This window comes from Chaetodon auriga, chromosome 16 (assembly GCF_051107435.1).
Source record: "Chaetodon auriga isolate fChaAug3 chromosome 16, fChaAug3.hap1, whole genome shotgun sequence".
Lineage (NCBI taxonomy): Eukaryota > Metazoa > Chordata > Actinopteri > Chaetodontiformes > Chaetodontidae > Chaetodon > Chaetodon auriga.
Window position 1 is genome coordinate 22,539,578 of NC_135089.1, and position 20,423 is coordinate 22,560,000.

The 20,423-nt window shown below is 41.7% G+C and overlaps 1 protein-coding gene across 2 annotated transcripts in view; it reads left to right on the forward strand.

Annotated features, from left to right (window-relative positions):
- The first annotated feature begins 12,905 nt into the window (after nt 1–12,905).
- Nucleotides 12,906–20,423, forward strand: part of LOC143334012 (junction plakoglobin a-like) — a 159,100-nt gene continuing 151,582 nt past the window's right edge. The window contains exon 1 of one of the 2 annotated variants that reach the window (XM_076752473.1): nt 12,906–13,142. The gene's annotated coding sequence lies outside the window, so the exon portion shown is untranslated. The remainder of the gene's footprint in view (nt 13,143–20,423) is intronic. The other variant, XM_076752472.1, reaches the window with a different exon arrangement.

The following is a 20,423-nucleotide window of genomic DNA, read 5'->3' on the forward strand; positions in this document are numbered from 1 at the left end:
AGTGTCAAACCCACTCCACACCTTCTCCCCTCCCTCCTTCCGAGTTGCGCTGCTGGGTGGGACTGAGATGAGTAGGGGGAGTAGTTGCACCCGCAGCACAGTGCATGAAAATACCAAAGTCTGCGCCGCCACGCCCCATCGGCGAAGTGGACCTGACTTTGCGCCGCGCCAGTGGCGGAAACGAAAATAGAACCCTAGGACTTTCTTGCTCTTTATACTGCATCTTCATTTGCTCCCATCATAATTGCTACAGCCACAGCCATGTATGTCCATTTTTCTAGTGAAGACTAGCTCTGAATGCAGTGGTCCCTCAGGGTGCATTCGAAAGCATACCATATTATTATTATTTTTATTTATCTGTCATTCAGTTTTTGAGGAAAGCAGGAGAACATACAAGCAGAGGAAAGTATCAGGCAGAGGAACACATTCAATTGTGTGGTAAGCATAAAGTAAGGTTGTTTAATCCTTGGTGAACCATTTTCTCATCTGCCACACACAGTCACCCTGTGATCTACAATACACCAATACTCTATATTCTCCCAGATTGCTCTATATCCACTCTTTTCAGGGTTTAAGAACGCTGGTCTTTCACCCACAACACACTAGAAAAGATTCCTACTAAGTGGACTGGACTGGACTTACTCACTGTTTCACACCATAATTGAAAATACTATTTATTTATTACCTACAATTTAATGAATCTATGCATCTTGCATCTACTGACTGACTGATCTTAACTGCCAGGAGACAGACTGGCACTACTAACCAAATAATAAAGATGAAAATAAAAAAACAGTGTCAGACTGCCACAAGGTCTAATTAACATTTGTTAAAGTTAACGACTGCTTTAACCTTATACAAATGTATATAATAACATTTGTGACGTGTGCATTTTGCTTAGGTATATCAGTTCCATGTCCCTGTTATAAACCTTTTTCATTCTTTGACTCAAAACTAAAACCTGTTATTAGTAGCAGGTATTACTAATAACATTAATGATATATTGATTCCATTCAGTGTCTGAGGAAGCTATGTCTGTGAGCAAGCATGCAAAATCAGATCAACATGCAAGATCACTGCAACTGGCTCACCTAAGTTAATTGTTATTTAATTAATGTTAGAAATTACATTCTTGCTTTTGTTGATATAACACAGATATGTCTGCTATAAAAGATTAAATGGCAACTCTAAATGATATCAACACCTTTTTCTAAATATCCAATAAACAGGAATATCTTTCGAACTCTTCAATTGTTAATGAGTTGTTTGCATTTCTACTATGAATTCAAATATGCTATCAAGTTAGCATACATTGTTCATACCATACTCTTATTCTTTATTATTGTGTCACCCATTGCAGAGCAGAACAAACCTCACACAACTTTGTCACAACAGTTTCACACTTGCTACAAATAAATATGTGTATGTGTGTGTGTGTGTGTGCGCGCACGTGTGCGTGTGTGTATGTGTGTGCATGAGCATGCTTCCTGACAGCCACTATGCGACAGAGAAAACAAGCCACCTCCTCAGCTGCTGCCTCTCCTACTGCTTCTCTGTGCTTTCAGTCTCTTCCTGTTCAGCAGATTGACAGCAGTCTGTTGCCTTATTCTTTGTTTGCCACCCACCAGCATGAGCTTCATTGATAACACTGAGTCATTAGCTGGGACTTTGTTTCACGAATGCCAATTACAGCAGGACACAATGCTGCTGTTGTAGGAGAAAAAACAAAAACAATACATGTACAGCAGAATGGTTTCCTCCTTAATGCTGTCTGTGTGTCAGGAATTATTCCTCCAGATAAACAAGGGTACTTTAAGCTATGTTAGTTAAGGTATCCGAACTAGTACATTACAATGAAGACATGGGTCTTAAGGGTCATCTGGTTTCTTAGAAGTTTCGGCCCTCCTAATGTAATTGATTAATTCAGTAAAGCAAATTGCTTAGATTTGGGAATGAGCTGTCAGACAATCAGGCAGGTGGGACACAAACCCCCAGCATAGTTAGAGTTTGGAGGAGAAAACAAAGGCGAACATGGAAATATTCTCGAATCCTACAAGAGGATATATGACTGGGAGGTGAAAAGTCTTGTAGAACCAAAGGCAAGTCCAGCCAAATACCTACAACGAATAAGGCAGGTCCAGAAGAGATGGCTGAATGAAAAGATCTGGTCTGGGCTATCAACTCATATGCACTGCCAGTCATCAGATACCCTGCTGGTATAATCAGCTGGCCAGAGGAAGAAATAGAAACCATTGATATCAAGACAAAAAGCTCCTCACAATGCATGGACGGTTTCATCCCAACTGCAGGACCCTCAGACTGTGCACTAAGTGGACCGAGGAGGTGAAGGACCCCAGGTGCAGGCTGTGCAAAGGTGCTCCTGAGACAGTTCAGCACATAGTAGCAGGGTGTAAGATGCTGACAGGAAAAGTGTACATGCAGCACCATAACCAAGTGGTAGGCATAGTGTTCAGGGACAACTGTGTTGACTATGGGCTGGATGCCCCAAGGTCAAAATGGAATATACCTCCTAAGGTGTTGAAGAATTTTCGTTTTGGACTCAAAGATGCAGACCGGAAACAGGATTCAAATGAACAAAAAGGATTTATTAACAATATAATGTGAACACAAAGCACACTCAAAAGGAGTGCAGAAAACAAAATCTAAATTGCAGTCTAACTGAGTGGAACAAACAAAGACAAAATGAACTCTCAAGGATTAACGTAGAACGGGTGTGGCAAAACTTAATTTAACTTTCCTTGTTTTTATTGTTTTATCACATGTTAGTTTTTGTATTTATGTTAAGCACAATGTGTTGCATTGTATGCTTGAATTGTGCTATATAAATAAAGTTTATTATTATTATTCATTGATCATAGTCATTGAGCAATAGATGCGCATAATATTTAAGTTAACAAATGTTAAAATTTTCACAGTAGCTTCTAACTACTGGGGATAGTAAGAGCACATCGAAAGCCAAAGGATGTTAGAGAAACGGCAGAAAGTCTACCTCATTACTCAGTCAACGAGGGTTAGTTGCCTTTAGTGTGACAATCCGAAAATGCTTTTGCTTTCTATCATCACATCCTACATGGTTAGGTATGACTTCAAGGGCAACTGTATGTAAAGAAGAAGGGGCTCCTGTGTCCCACTCGATTGTACAGAATAGCCATAGGGTAATTTGGATCTTTTGTGTGAATAGAATAATACATGACAGCTTACCTACAGACCGTAAATTTTTAACATAAATAAAAGCAGGATTAAATCATAATAAAAGCATGAAGTATGAATTAATCCAAAAATATTTTTGCTTTATTTAAAGGGGACATGCAGCGTATAGGTGAATGCAAATATTTTACAAACTCTTAGTTTAACCTGTTTTGCCATAATTTATTGTAATGCTCTTACATATTACTGTTCTAGAATGGAGAAACTGCAATGTGACCCAATTTCCAATAAACTATTTCTGACTCTGATTGAGAGATTAAAAACTACCAATACAGTAATCACCATTACAATTAAACCTACAGCAGTTAGCTTATCCATTCAAACACAGCTTTCAGGTTCAACCATGCATGTTTTAGGCCTACTTTGACATGACAATCTACTGTGTAAAAAAACATTTTCAAATACAGTAGAATCAAAATTTGTGTATACTGCAAATATTTAAGGTGATTCTTTTATGACACCGTTATTTTTATTGTGTCTGTGACATTTAAAATTATGACAAGTTTCCTCTGTCATGGTGCACGGACAGAGTAAATCCGTTTGGGTTTCAAACTAACTCAACACAGTACAGTGCTGCCCCGGTTTCCTGTTATAAGAGCGGTTCCTGTGTGTTGGCCACACTGCGTTTGGGCTCAATTCCTGCCCTTCACACACAAACACGTACACAAACTTATAGTGCTTGCTCAGCTGACAGCAGCAGCAGTAGCAGTAGCAGTAGCAGCAGCAGTAGTGGTTCATGATGAGATTGTTTCTTCAGGATTTGGAAAGCTGAGAGACCTCCAGTCATTCCCTCAACCTCCTCTCTCTGTCTCTCTCTCAGACACACACACTCAGCAGCTCATAATTACACTGGTCTGTTACTGTAATAACAGAACTTCTTCTCACACTTACTTTGAGAAAAACATATTATTTCACTTTCATATAGATACAGACATACTAACACACATATTACGAAATAACAAGTTTGTGAACATCATCTTTCTGACCTCTGACTCAGGCCCATTATATCCATGATGTGTCATAGACAGTCCCACAGGTCCTGCTGAATTCCAGATAAAGGTCCCATATTATGAAGCTTTTTCAATAGTTTACATAGGTCTATGATTTCCATAAAACATGTTCTCGAAGCTGTTTGCTGGAAATAGCTTTTAGTAAATGATTCTCACCTCCCTGTATTTCCCTCTGTTTCAGTCCTTTTCAGAATGCACTGTTTCTGGTGTCTGTAGCTTTAAAAGCAAATGAGCTGCTGCTGCCCCACCCATGTCACCGTGGTAACAGGGAGAGCTTAGACTCACGTAGCACTACCCGTGTGAAAGTAGCGGACATGGCAGCAATGAACAAACTGAGTGCTTTCATAGTTCAACCCTGCACAGGGGGCATGCCCGCAGTTCAGACGGTCAATGCTCATGCTAGGAAGCAACAATCCTAACTTGTAGCATACCAGAATGACGGGGAGAAACTCTGAAAGCCTCTACCAAGCATTGCCACCAAAAACAAAACATAATTCATACCCCAAGAAATTATATGGGCATGTAACGAAAACACGAAAATAGCGTATGTCCACTAGCGCATGTCCACTAGCGCATCTGCTGATTTCACCACATCACGAAAACCACACAAGCCTGGTATCATATGAAAGCAGAGTCTGAAGGTCCATTAAGAGGAGGGGGTTTCTAGAGTGGGGGGAGCACTCTTTTTGTGATATACTGTCTCTGGGGGTTACTTCCTTCTGGATCGTCATTGGTGTTTTTATGGTGAACTTGGGTGCTGCTCCTTGAATCTCCTGACTCTGACTGGTCGATAGAGGAGTTGATCATCAAATTCGACCACTGGGTTGCTGAGACACTGACCAGTCTAACTGTGCTGTTAGTTTCAGCGCTCCGTCTCATTTACACATGAACGGGCAGAGCACACACAGAGGACACTGCTGACCAGCACTACTGACCATTCACCTCAGGCTGAGAAAAAGTAGCTAGTGAGAGCACACACATTCAGATCTAAAACGTGGGTGCTATTATTGGTTACAAATACTGGTATGCAAGGTTTCTTATTCTTTAGCTTTATACATGCATGATTTTTTTAATTGTTTGTAGCAGTGCACATGTGGAAAGTGTGCCACAATGCAGTCAGAGCCTGAGAACATATGCTGCCAGGAGGTTCCACAGGTCACATTATCTTTACTTACACTTGTGATTACTGATAACATGCCACTGCAGATACTCATCTTATGTTATGCATAATACGTTACAAAACGGCTGCAGCAGCCAGACGAAAGACCTCCATGCATGATCGACCATCCAGGTTGAGAGCCTGTTTGCCTAAACATGTTCTCGCTGCAGAACGCATGCAACATTTACAAGCCTGACTACGGTCCGTCACAGCTACGGGGGATAGTGCAGTCAGTTGTATTTATAATAACCTACTTAACTTCACTGTTCATACACCATAATAAACTAAATATAGTCAGCCAATGCTGTAAATTCAGATCGTATTTTTTTCTTGAACATATAGCCAAATTTTTCCTAAGCAAATATTGTATATTACACATATATTCACATGAAACATTTTGCAGATTGACTGCAGTCATGAATATTTGTACATGGAAATACAGTACAAGTGAAGGATTCGCTGAATCCAAATTAAAAAATGTGAATACAGATGTTGACATTGTAGAACCTGTTGACTAACATAATGTTCAATTTTCTCAGTCGTTACAGGTATTTAGCCTATAGGAGTTTTGTGAGCTGGTGCCTGGGTTTCCTTGGGCAGAAGATTTGTGTAGTCATCCCACCATGCGTAGTACTTCAGATACGTTGGGAGTTTCCTGATGCCCAGGGAAGATACGAGGGCTTCATAGGCTTTGAAGTGGTTAACACACACCAACAGGTTTTTATCAACTGTAGCAGGGACGTTGCCTTCAAAAATGAATTCAATCCATGCTGCTCTTCTGTCCTCTGTGGCTGGCAGTCGATGGAGCAATTAGTGCTCGTCTTTACAGCCAACAACAGAACCCTGCGTGTGGCGCCTTGACATTATGATTCCCAACACGGGGCTTTTGATAGAGAAATGGCGGTTCTGTGAGAAGGTAGCGCTGTATCTGGTGGGTGGAGAGACACTGGGGAGAGGAGGAGGAGGTGGTATCTGGTGGGTGGGAATATGCAAATGTGCCTGCTTGTTACGTAACAGTAGACGTCGAATTCGATTGGCTCGCTTGAAAGCTGCAAGCAGGGTGCTTTCAGAAATCTGTATCTCACTCAAAAAAGCATGGACGGTCCTATTTCACACTTCGTACACATGTGGCAGCACCAGAGACCCAAAATAACACCCCAAATCCCAGGAAAAGTGAGTTTTTCATAATATGGGACCTTTAAACAGGAAGACAAATACACTGTCTATCTAACTCTGATATCATCTGTCATTTAATAAGCCGCAGCAGTTTAAACATGGGGTCCTGATGAGTGACAGTTTGCTCGAAATGGGGCAGTCTGTCAAAATAGTAACCCACCAGTGAGGAGTCAAATACTAACAAAAGTGCAAGTTGGCGTAAAAAAAACCAAAAAAAACCAAAAAACACTTTTTGTGGAGACTGAACAAAGTCAACAGTTCAGTGGTTTAACATAGCATAAACGTTAACTAGCTACCATTTGCCCAGCCAATAAGTTAACTAAAAAGACATTCACATACCTTTCATTGTGGGTTTTGTAGTGACAGATGAAACTGGATGTTGTGGTGGTCGCATCCCTGATTTCACTGCTGTTCTCTTCTCATTGCTCTCAACAACTTAATCTTTGAATCCAAACATTATTTTTTTTGGACTAGCCCCCTCCATGGTAGCTGCCTCATGCATTGTCCTCTGCCACATCCTGGTAGGTTGTCAGGTTTGCATGCATTGCACAGAAATCAGCCAATAATTTTTAAAAACAAAAAGTTAAACTTAGTATTTAATAAATAAGTCAAGTCCTTTCGAGCCATGCGTCTCAAATCAAATCTCAAATCAAGAATGCCCAGTCAAATGTCTTACAAATGTTAGTCAAGCAGGTCTCAAGTTTTCAAATTTTATTACTCAAGTCTGATTTGAGTTAAGTAATGTGACTTGAGTCAGCGAACTTTGGGGGCTCCCACCCTGGATGTAATGGCTTGTTGGCTGATGGTGGTGTAAGCTTCGAAGCGTACATAAAGGGCGTTGAGCTCTTCAGCCAGAGAGATGTCCACCGTCACTGTCCCAGAGGAGGCCGCTTTGCAAGTTGTAAAAGAGATTTTTTGCCATGTTGGATCACTGTTTTCTAGGGCTGTAACAAATGTTTTTTTTTACATTCAAAGCTTCTTTTAAGGTTTTGAATGAAGCTTTGAATGTCTGTTGTCATAATTTTTACGACATAATGTCCCAGTGAAAAGAGATCCTCAAACAAAATCCTCTATCTGATTGAAGTGATGACACTTCAATCAGATAGAGACAGGTGGGGATTAGGCACCTGAGCACAAAAAATACAAGAGTGAGGAAGGCAGGGAGCAGACAGGCAAAAACAGATTTCAAAAGATACTTAGGATTTTTTCTGAGTTCAGTCATTGAACTGAACAGATGTACTGACAATTCAACGGATACTAGGTGAGGCACTGATGCTTATATACTATGGGAACGAGTGAGTCTTGATTGCATGATTGCAAGCAGCTGTGCTCGGAAGAGGAGGAGGCCATGCTCAACCTGTCAGCCACACCCTGCAGTGAAACACATTAATACATGACAGACAAGGGAAAGACAGATGGAAGACAGAGGGAGAGGGGAAACACCAGATACAATGGAAAAAAGGAAGGGAAACTGCAGTGTTACATGTTAAACTTCCAGGTAGCTTCACCTCTACCGTGAATATCACCACAATCATGGGTTCTAAAATAAAAAGTGCACCACAGCATGTTTTACAATGAATCTGATCTGTATTGGCCTTGTCCTCACTGCTCAGTGGGCCACCAGTGTTACAGCTGTCCTTGCATGGTCTCAGCAAGCTAGTTGCTGAGTGCTAATCAAAATTACACACTGTTGCCAAGGAAATTAGTTCCTGCAGTTTGACCATTTGTTTTTCACACATACAGTACATAGCTATATCATTACCTTCAGGGCAGGCCTGTCAAGTAAACTAAACACAGACATAGTGGCAGGGATCCCAGAGCAAAATGGGCTTCGTATAACAATAAAACCAATGCTTGCTGAGCTTGCAGTGCAGTATAAATACACAAAAACAACATGAAAAAGTTGAGTTAATCCACTGGGTCGTCACAACCTCAAATGGTGGGTGTAGGTGAAGACTTTTGTGTTGGTTCTTGTAGCCAACAACAGACAAATTGGCTGTTTTGCTTATCATGGTTTCTTCATATGCACATGTTTTATTGTTGTACTGCACTAAGCAAGGGCCACAGGAAAATGTATATTTTTGGTGTTTGTTTTTTTTTTCCCACAACACAGCAGTTTTCCAATGAAGTGACCAATTGCAATCCTGAGTCTATCCTGTCACCCACCTGCTTTGTTGCAGCTGTCACTTGGGAATTTGAGGTGCTGGTAAAATGGGTTCAGAACTGACAGGCTGACCCAGCACTCATCATATTTTTGTCCCTGATTCTGTCCAGCAGGCCCACTCCTCCCAGCTCACCTGGACACCAGCCATGGACACATGTTTTTTGTTTTTTTTTTATATATCCACCTTCAGCGTGCGCTAAATTTAAGGCATCCACTATACTCAGCTCTGGTCTCTTTATCCCTTACCGGTTCCCAGTTGTCCCTGCTCTCCATCACCTTGGGCGTTGTCACTGGTCTCCCCCTTCTAACTGTAAAACTGTCATTCTCACCACTGCTGCTCATTTTCTTTTCCTGTCAAAACTCTCCCTCTGTTGGGGAGAAAGCTGACCTCCATGTTGAACACATTTTCTGCCTCCATGGATTGTCCAAGGACATTGTTTCAGACAGCGGACTGCAGTTTACCTTGTTGGTCTGCAGGGCCATGTGTTCCACCCTGGGTACCTCCAACAGCCTTTCCTGTGGGTACCATCCCCAGCCCACATGAACTGGCCAATCCCTCTCCCACGTGTCGCTGCTTCAGGGTTTGGAAACTTGCAACCCCCTCTGTCCAAGCCCAAATGCGTTGCTGCTTCAGAGTTTGGAAACAGGCCAGAACTACTGGGTGATCAAACACTTTTTGTAAAATTAACAAATAAGTTTTGTAAAACAATCAAGTTCTATTTGTATCTCCAAAGTGGAGGCATCATAGGAAAAACATAGGGCTGACTGGCTCTCCCACACAGCTGATCCAGACCAATGGTCAAATGGAGAGAACTAATCAAGAGAGGCCATATCCTGCTACATCACCTCCTCAAACCCATCTTCCTGGAGCTCTCTGCTTCCCAGGGTGGAACACACTTGCACACCTTGCCTAATGACTCCTCTAGTATGTCACCTTTTCTTTGCTCCCTTGACAATCAACCTTTCCTGTTTCCTACACAGGAACATGAACTGGCCATTCCCTCTGCCCAAGCCCACATGCCCTGCTGCTTCAGGGTTTGGAAACGAGCCTGAACCACTCTGCACCGCTCCTTGACCAGGAGGCAAAAACAGGCCAATTGGTGTCGTGTCCCAGCTCCAAGTTATACCCTTAGTCAAAAGGTACGAGTATATTCCGAAAATCTTCCTCCTAAAGTTCATTTAAGAAGATTGTCTTTCCGTTTTGTTGGAGCTTTTGAGGAGTATCCTTGTTTCCCAAGTGAAGCAAGTCTCCTCCAGTCTTCTGTGCCTCCCAATGCCACTCCCCCCTCATCCCAGGGTGGTGATGACCAGCTTGCCTACAAAGTCCAAGGTCTGCTGGACATGTGGCTGTTTGGCCACAAGTTACAGTATTTGGTAGACTGGTAGGGTTATGGTCCCATGGAGTGATGTGGGGTCCCACACTGTCAGATGCTAGACTTGTCCCACATCCAGAATTTCCATCTGTGACATCCAGACAGGTCCAGACAAATGTCAGGTGGCACCCATAGAGTGGGGGTACTGTCACACTCTCTACCTCCTCCGAGCCAGGAGTTCTTTCTGTGTATCGGTCTGTGCTGTTTTAATTACAGGAGTACAATATTCTCTGCTTTAAATACTGGCCTTGAACTCCACCACCTTCAACTCAGCTACGCACACTTGTTCAAGCCTTCTGAATCTCTGCATTTCTGCACTTAGGTTTACCCACTTATTCCGCTGTAACATTAGATGATTGATTAGTCGAGTCCACGAACAAACTGTATGGTGACAACAGTTCTTTACAGAGGTTCCTCTGCCTCGAATACACTCACCATGTCAGACAGATCAGAAACAAATATTCCTTCAAAAAGTCTCTAAAACATTATTTGACGAATCCCACATAAATAAAATTTAGTTATTGATGTTTTGGTACCTTCTTGTTTTTAATTTTTTGTTTTGTTTTGTTTTCATTATACTGCAGGTTGTTGTTATATTTGGTTGGAGTCATGTCACTTCTGATTTCTGTGTTCGGCATTTTCTTGTCTTACTGATGAAACTGAATATCTCTGGGTGTTTGGACCATTGATCAGACCAGATTATCAATTTGAAAACATTACCTTGGGCTCTGGGAACTCTGGTGTGCGTTTTTTTCTTCTGCCCCTTGATTAACTAAAAATGTAGAAGATTAATCATAAAAACAACCAACAGACTGAAAATAAGGACAAGCTGCTGGTGTACTTGATTAAGTCAGTGAACTGGTCTAGAGGTCGGGTGCACTGCATGTACTGCCACCTCAGCAGTCCTCATTCTGAAAGTATTTTTGTAGAGTTGCCTTCCTGATAATAGTCATGTCACCATTTGGACTTAATCACACTGTTTTATCACCTCCCATTCTGTACAATAATGGACTTTTAATCGTCATTTTTTTTTTAAATCTGTTCTTTGTAAACACTATTTTTTTCCCCTAATTATTCTCTACTCCACTGAAGTCAGTCCTGCCAGCACACTGTGTGCTTGTGTAACAGCTCATGGCTCCAGATTTTTCTGCTTGCACAACTGGAAATGTGATGTCGCCACGGTGAGAAAATTTAATTAATAGCAGATAGTCACAGGGACTTTGCACATCCTTTTCAAATACTTCGTAAGAATTGCGGCAGTGTGTCTGCTCCGGTGTTCTCAGCTCCGCTGTTCCCTGCTCTCTAACCGCGGGGCGGAGACTGCGCTCCGCCGCCGCCAGAGATGCTCTATGTTTGAGAAGAAGGCTCACTCACTGAGGCAGCGGATGCTGTACAGCCTTGATGCTGTACTATACAGGGTAGAATTAATGGAGTGAGACCAGTGGTAGATCACATTCTCAGAAGAATATTCCAATGATTTCTGATTGCTAACTATTGACAAACAAACAAACAAACAAACAAACAAACAAACAAATAAATAAATAAATAAATAGAAAACAAAAAAAACAGTTAACAGGCATGACAATTGATATTGGGTTAATATCAAGGGTTAATAATGTATTTCCTTATTCTGTCTACAAGTAACAATTATTATTCATTATAGAAGTGTGGGATGATAGCAGTGTGTGTCTATTCCATCCATTCCATAATATCACATACTTTGTTTCTTGCTCTGATACACAGTCTAAATGTGGGGCTTTCTTAAATTTAAAGATATGTGTACAGTTCACTGGAAACTGTAAATGTTTAAGCAGGAAACGAATTATGAGATGGTATGTGATAGGCAGACACATAAGTAAACTACAACAAAAACTGTTTTTTAAAAGCAAACTGAAGGCTATGACTATCCACAAATGGTTCAGGTGTCTTCCTCTGGACCATAATGGAAATTGGACAACAACTAACTCACATTATTCTTCAGATCTCAGTACTGCATCCTTCAAACAAAGTACATTCTATGATCCATCGTCAGACCACCTCTGAAGGTCCTAGAGTAAAACAAACACACTTAAAGGACAAAAGCCTTCAGTCATACAAGAGGTGACACACCACAAATCATACAGAAGGGTATGGTAATGGGTCACACTGTTGGGTAGTCTCTCCTCAAAGCATTCATGGTCTTCCACGTGATTATCTGAGCCCATTATCCCCAGGAATCACAATAGGTCTGTACTGAGTATTTACAGCCAGTGCCAGTGATCAGTTCAAATGTGTCTATGTCTGATGTTCGCCCATTTACTAACCACAACTCTGATCTATGCATAACTGTAACCATACCATAGTTGCGCACATGTTGTAGCCAGCTGTCCTTTATGTGGAAAGGAGAGTTTCAGCCTCGCTACATAAAGGAAATGCTTCCTTTCTGGACCGAACTGAACATAAATACATACATGAGATGCAGAATAGTCCAATATCAACGCATAGAAATTGCAAGAGATACTGGAATTAAGATCAGAAATTAACACGATATGCAAATTCAGTTATTCAGATCTCAATACTTTCTCCATCAGCTATTTTGTGTGATTTTTGAGGGGCAGTAAGTCACTTCAGGTGACAGTGATGTGTAGAAAATTGAAAATAAATGTTCCCTTTGGGAATCTGGAGCTGAGCATGTGCTGCACCGCAGCACAACGCACGACATGGCAGTCATCTATGATCATATGTGACTGGGAAGCGTGAACACGACGCTTCTCGCCGTCAGAGTGAGACCTCCTCACTTTCTCCTCCTCTGCTGTGACGCTGTAGCAGCCGAGCGGCTGCCGGTTCGCTCTCCTCAGTCCGCCCGGTTGGCTGCGTGCTGCACACCGTGTTTAACGTGAGACACAGCGAGACAGAGCGGGTACGAAGGCGAACAAACCACAGAAACGGATCTGCACCTAAACTGCACGGACTGTGGATTTAAGGAGAGGAAAGAAAGGAAAGTTGAGGCTGTCACTGCTGCTACCGCTCCAGACTGCTGTCCAGTTAACAAGGTAACCAAACCCAGCTGACCGTCTTTTTACGCATGGCAACCAGATAATGAGCTCGGTCACTACAGATGTGGTGGTAAATAGAAAGGAGGGTGAAGAGTGACCTCCAGTCGGTGGTCATCATACAGCATCACAACCACCAATAGACACACAGGCAGTGAACTGCATCCCCTTTGTCCTTCTGAAACTTCAATAAGCCTGATGATCTGTCTCTTCAGGATGAGGGCTCCCGCTTTTCATTGACATCTTAAAATCCCATAGAAACACACCATTCTTTTAACAGTGATCTGAATTAATGCGGGTCTCACCTTTAAATGCATCCTTGAAGGGAATATATATTTTAGGATGCTGGGAATGTGTGCTGCTCTAGGCGCAACGATCATGTCTGTATTAAAAAGATTAATATGGATAATGAGATCTTGCAGTGCGCAGGACTTTGACGTCGCTGCTTCTTGTGTGTGTGTGTGTGTGTGTGTGTGTGTGTGTGTGAGAGAGAGAGAGAGAGAGAGAGAGAGAGAGAGAGAGAGAGAGTGTGTGTGTGTGTGTGTGTGTGTGTGTGTGTGTGTGTGTAATTGGAACGAGACTGTTTGGAAACACACAGTGTGGTTTGTGGGTTCAAGTCCCTCCGGTGTGGCTTTCCATGTCGCCTCGTGTCTCCGAGCATTCTGCCCCTGCATGACATTCATTCTCTCCCTCTCTCTCTCTCTCTCTCTCTCTCTCTCTCTCTCTCTTTCACACACACACACAGACACACACACACACACACACCTTCCCTCTCCCGTTTCCCCTTTCAGTTCAGTGAGCTTTACTGACTTCCATGTAAAATATCAACATTTCTGCTAAAGCCCCCCTCTCCCACTCTTCGCATGTATGTGCATGTGCACATGTGTCTTCCTGCAGGCAGCAGAGGCATCTCATTGCCAGCAGATGTTGAGGGAGAAGCTGTGAAATGCATCTGTAGTGAGACAGAGAGATCCCTTTAGGACAGATGTAATTGTCACCAGTGGTACTTAACTCTGTCTGTCTGTCTCTCCTCTCTCTATCTTACACACACACACACACACACACACACACACACACACACACACACACACACACACATTTTCACACTGTCTCCTTGTTTCTGCTGTTGACTCCACATTCTTTGGCTGTGACAAGCGGGTGTAGCAGCCAGAGAGCTAGCCAATATAGTGTGTGTGTCAGTGTAAGCATTGGTGCATGTGATTGGGTGGGTGCACTCTTTGCTCTCAATATTTGACTCTGTGTGTGTCTGTGTGTGCATTTAAACATATGTGTGTTTACAGTACGTCTCCTGCCTCACTGTGTGTACCAGTGTGTGTATGACCAACACTGACCAATGGGGAGTTTGACCACCTCACCTGTAACAGACCCCATTAATATGGAAAAGCTTTCATCTATTTTTATTGCTGTTAAATAATTCAAAAACAGCATCAGCAGTTGTCACTTATTCGTCCGACAGCCTTCGCTCGCTTCAGTTCTCCTGCAGGTTCTGGTCGTGCTCTGTCAGTTTGTGTGTGTGTGTGTGTGTGTGTGTGTGTGTGTGTGTGTGAGAGAGAGAGAGAGAGAGAGAGAGAGAGTAGATTTAGATAGATATATCACCTAACCATTTCATCAGGTGAAGCCTGTTTTCCCTTTGAGGGAACTCCACCCTTCAGGCTCTGTTTGAAAAGCCTGAAGTGATAAAGATTCATTGCTGATGTGAATTTAACGGTGGCACAGCACAGATCCAATTCATCGTATACGACTGACAGCATAATACTGGAAAGATTAGAATATAGTCTTCATAATTTTGTTTGTATTCGTGAGCTTCATAAAAGGAGGTGTCTCCGTACTCATTGTTGTATTCAATTTTAACACCAGTGTGTGTATGCTATTATATGTACATGTGAAGACTGAGATTCATGACCTGTAGTGGGATTGCATGTCAGTGTTTCTTTTAATTCCCACACTCACTGTATGTTTTGGAATTTTACCTTTACTGTGTGCTGACAATTGAAATTCGAGGTCTGTGTGGCTGATTCATCTGTGCTGATGAGATGTTTGACAAACTATTGTTATCAGTAGAACTTGGCTGATAGGGCCATTGACGGGCTGCACAGCCTTTAATAGTCATGTGGAAAGAAAGACAAGGTAGTGTCATTGTGAATCCTCCTGAGATCATTTAGATTTGAATGAAAGTTAACATTGTATGAGACAGCTCCCTTCATAAATCATCACCATGATAAGGCGGTTTGTTATATTATAGAATTATTAATGCGTTAGACTGAAGATAACTGTTAGTCTGCTGACAGTATGCTATCTGTTTTGCTTGTGTATTGCTGGTTACTGCTAGTGTTAGCTATAAACTTGACCATCACACTGACCACGTTTTTAAACTGGCAGAGGCATGACTCTTACGAGTGCATTGAAAGTTCAGAGTGAGCATAAGCAGCTTCACAGTCGTAACTTTGGTGAGCTAAGCAGTTCCACTTTGAACTCTTAGAATCCAGAGTAATATGTAAACAGCTTCACCATGTTCACAAGCAGCACTACAACATGAAGCACCATCAAAATCCATCAACAGAGCAGACAATGTATTTCACCACTGAGCCACTGTTACTCACGTGTCGCCCTTTGTTGTTATCTCGACAAGTAAATGTTTGACATAGTCAGTTGTATTTCATTAGTACGCTGATGGTGTCACGAGCTTAGTGTTAGATTGTAGCAGGACCAGTCCACAGGGAGCAGGTAGCTCATCAATCCTTGGCAAAACTCAGAACTGCAAAAATGAGCAGTCCATGAACCCACTACGGGTTAATGCAAGAGCAATAAGACAGTGTTCATTCATAGTTAGCCTGGGGGTGGGGGGGGCTCCTCTGATGAAATACACAATGCACAATAAACTTTCATTTTTTAAAGAAAAAATGGGCTAACTTTATTTTTCCAGTGCTGAACCACCATATTTTATTTCCAATGTCAGTTTCCAGCCAGAACATTAACAGCCACACAGCATTTATTTAAACTGAGTTCACACTCATGTTCTTTTTTGGAGGTGGGGTTCAAATACGTAGCATACTTAATTATGTGATTTGTTTCTTGAATAATATTTATTTTGTGTGCTTCTAAACCTATATTTCAAGAGTATTAACAGCATGAGAAACCAAATTAACACACGAAATGAGTAAGACAACTTTGAATGACTTCAGGTGAAGGCCATGCCAGTGCTTGAACGTTACAGCATTGCAGAGCCATGGTAAGCTTTACAGCACTGGAATCACCCTTTCTTCTATATTTTCACTTAACAGGCAAAGCTGTTGTCATTGCAACAAAATCACAAATCAAAAGTACCATTCTGTCTGTTGACCATGATGAGGTAAGCAGCTGGGCCTGCTCTTCCCCAGGCAGAGAGCTTTATTTAGAATGAATGCACTTCTGGTGACTGGTTGAGCATATTGTACAGTGTGCAATTGATTTGACTTACAAGTTCTCACATGGGGTTCCTTGATGTATTTGTGCATTAGCCATAGCTCGCTTCATGAGGGAAGTACACTGAAGGTCTCTTTGCAGCAACACAAAATACTCGACCAAGAACATATTCTTATTAAGTTGTCTAACATAACTATTATTCATCCAGACAAGCTGTCTAAGAACACTTTCTTATTTATTTATTTCCTGTTTGGAGCAACTGCCGTGGGGAGCAGTTGTCGGCGGACTGGGAGAGGTTCCACAGACACACAAACACAGACACACACACACACACACACACACACACAGGATGATTTGACAGGTGAAGAACAGTACATTTTCCGCACTGGTGATGCTGCAGCTAAGGGGCTGTTTGCAGCAGAAAACCTTTGAAAAACATCAGAGGTTACAAAACAGGTTTGGATTTGGTTGCATAAATTATGGATTATGTTCTCTTGTTTAGGGAAAGTATTAACAAAACAATTTTCTGGGTGCGTTCTCATACATATTTATCAAAGCTTGGGATTGCGACCACTGTCATATTTTTCAATCTCACTTCGCATTGTCACAGTTCTATACCTTCACAGCTGGAAACACCTGCTGTACCCACATTTTGCTACTACTGGACTTGAAAAAGTTCCAGTGGAATGCCGCAGAGGCTTAATACCACTGTAACTGAACTAATATATATTGACACTTCTAATACTACTAAGCTACTACTACAGTTACTGCAATATTGAAATACTGCTGCTAATACTATACTGTGATATTATGACCCAGTACTGCAAATGGTGCTGCCACTGCTACACGATTAGAACTGCTACTGCCCTGCTACGACAGCTACTGTACTACCACCTCCTCCCCAGGGGAGTGTGAGAGAATTGAAAGGGGAATGTGGAGGGAGAGCTATGAGGCAAAGATACTGTGTGAGGTGAAAGAGACAGCTGGCACATGCTGGTCTTCTGAAAACAAGAATTTGGTTAATGTGTTTTGGCTTGCTGATTTGACCACTAATCAACAGGGTCAGTAGGAGAAGCAATGGCAGTGACTGTGGCACACAGCTCATGGAGAACATTAAGGGATTTTGTGTTTTGAATCAAAAATATGATTCCTTCTTGGAGTCGTAACTCAGTCAAAACTGAATAGACATGATACATAAAATTTTGGATGTAGTGCAACTTTCCGTGGATATCATTATCTCAGATGTCCACAGATAATTGGCCATATATCTGCTTAGAAACCATAGAAAAAATATCTTGCTTATAATTGCAGAACTTGGGTAAGAATGTAGAAATAAAATGATAGCACAGCATAACAGCATGTTTGAAGTGGAGGGGTGCAGCATGGATGATGCAATATGTGTGACTCGGGTGGGAAGGGTGGGAATCCACAACCTTATAAAAAATATTTGTATACATGGTATATACTGTAAGATGGGAAATGGTTGTGCACGTTTTCTTACATGTTTATGGACATTAGAAAATAAGTTGTAATCTTTGACTAACATAATTAAAAGAATAAAAGCCACACAACCAGAATTTCTGTTTTCCGGTAATTAGCTTTTTTTTTTTTTTTTTTTCTGTTTCCACACTGAAAATCCTCTGGCTCTAGATGCTGTTTTCACTGCTTCTCTGATATCTGCCAAGTAGTTGAAATTGTTGAATTTTATTTTGATTCTGTCAAGTTGTTTTCGATGATAGCTATAGCTATATATATATTATTTATTTATTTTTTAAGGGTCTATCTCTGTAGGGATCCTTTCCATAATGTTGTCAGACACAATCGTAGCCTGTCAGTGGCAAAAGCTAGCACTTTTAGTGGATGCACACTGATGGTGTGCAAATGCCCGGAGGGATTACATGACAGCCTGTTCCATGGCTGATGGCTGCAGGGAGCTTACTTAATACTGGAAAGACAAACAAAAAAAAATATTGTCGCCATTAGTCCAGGACATCTTTCAAGACACGTGGACCGGTACAATTGTAAAAATGTCACTTTGATTGGTTGAAAATGAAATGAAGGTCAAGCTGAAATGAGTGAATAATTCAAGAGGGCATTATTTGGTTTATTTTGCAATCTTTAGCTATGTAGATCTTCTAAAATCTGGTTATGTTGAAATAGGTATACTTATAAAAGTAGTATGTCTCTCTGTACACATGCACGAGTGTATGGTGTGTTAGTCTCTTTTGAAATATACTGTTTCTCAGCCAGGTTTCTGAAGAAGCAACTGATATGCCTAGGTGCATGCAGCTTCTAGTTTAGTCTTTCAAGACATCTCCCAACTTCTTCAGCTGAAATTGCAAACAGCCCTGTCAAACTCCATGGGGAGATAGAGAGACTGTGTGTCCACTACTGCAGACGGCCTTCCATTTGCTGTTTTGAGGACAGTCTTCTCCCTGAATGCTGCTCCTGTAATTCTGTCCCGGCTGAATCTCCTGCTGACTTTGTATTGAATTAAATCCACTCCGTAAAATGTTGTTCTTCATCCAGCCTCATACATTGCCTGCGACAGTGCTTCAGTCTCTCTGCCCTGACGACTAGTCAGGTGTTCTGTTTATCCTGGATTCAGCTTTGTTGGGCATTTTTAGACCATTCTGGGTAGCACTCGCTTTGACCTTGCTGATCACATCTGTCACTATGCTATCAACTCACAGTGGCTACACTCACTCCATCAGAATGTTCAGGCAGTCAATCGCACCAAGAGCACATTTGCTCTGCAGGGTTTTTGCCACTTCCTCACAAGGGCAAAATAGTGGTTCATAGCATTGAAACTGAACAGAGTTTTTCCTGTGAGTGCCTGTTTATCATGTCCAGCTTTTTTGGCCCTGGTATTTCCTACTCAATTTCTGTCTGGCTTCTGTATGGCCAGTAAGACAGAGTATGATGAGCAAGAGCACTACTTTTGTTTGTGCACAAGCCCAGAATGTTGATGATGACATCTTCAAGGCGAAATAGTGATTGAAACAGCTTCTTGCATTTAGTTCTTGCAACACCCTGCGCAAATTTTAGTCCTCCTGCTATCAAGATCAACTCATGTCCGATTCCCTGAAGAACAAGATCCGGGAAATGATTGCAACAGTATACATACAATGAGTGTTGGGTTAGTCCTTTGAGCTGGGCCTGAACACTGTACATGTGGCCTGACATATTGGACGCACTGTCAGAGCAATGCTCCCGAAGAAGAAATCATAGAAGGTCACAATATGTCTCAATATCATTGTAACCATATTGAAGACTGCATGATTGCTCTGCAGTGTTGATATCTGTTGTGCCATCAGCTGTCAGTCTGTAAAAATCACAGCCTGATGCACTGTCCTTTGAACAGAATGTACAAACTGGGCGATCATCCCATCATCATTATTGATGATTTTTTCTTTAAGTAAATTATAGGTCTGCTCCAACATCAACTCGTAGAAGATACCATCACGCATTGTGTCTCCTCTAAAAGGCAATCCCTTACTTCTATGAAAGGAAATAGAAATGAACAAAATCTCCAAGCTTTCTCCTCCTTGCGCTGGTGTGCTGCTCATGCTGGCTTTGTCTTCTACTCGTTGCATTAGGGTGCTTTTAGCGCCACCTTCTTCCTGTCTTTGTTGCACCTTTCCTCTAGCTTGGTAAACATTGGCTCCCTGCTCTCTTACTGTTTGCTGAGGTTCATTGCGAGTGCTGTCAGTTGCTGCAAGAACAATAAACATCATGAGTGTGGAAAAAAATGATTCAATAAAGTTTCGTGGTCCTCTAATGCAACAAATTAGTATTGTAACCACGATAATATTATCTTAACAAATAATCTATTTTATTTCACATGCTTAATGTTAA